The sequence below is a fragment of the Otolemur garnettii genome, unplaced genomic scaffold, assembly GCF_000181295.1.
Source record: "Otolemur garnettii isolate 467f Iridium unplaced genomic scaffold, OtoGar3 scaffold00198, whole genome shotgun sequence".
In the NCBI taxonomy this organism is placed as follows: domain Eukaryota; kingdom Metazoa; phylum Chordata; class Mammalia; order Primates; family Galagidae; genus Otolemur; species Otolemur garnettii.
The window spans coordinates 406,845-407,054 of NW_003852593.1; positions in this window are offsets into that span (position 1 = coordinate 406,845).

Here is a 210-nt window from a genome sequence, read left to right on the forward strand (position 1 = left end):
GGGCAACAAAGCGAGACTCTGTCTCAATAAAAAAATTATTATGTAGAGATGGGGTCTCACTATATTGCCCAAGCTGGTCTTGAACTCTGGATCTCAAGCAATCCTCCTGCCTCAGCTTCCCCAAGTGTGGGTTCACAATTATGAACCACTGTACCTGGCTAACAGTTGATTATTTTTGAGAAATTTAAATATTAAGATTTTTTTTTTTTA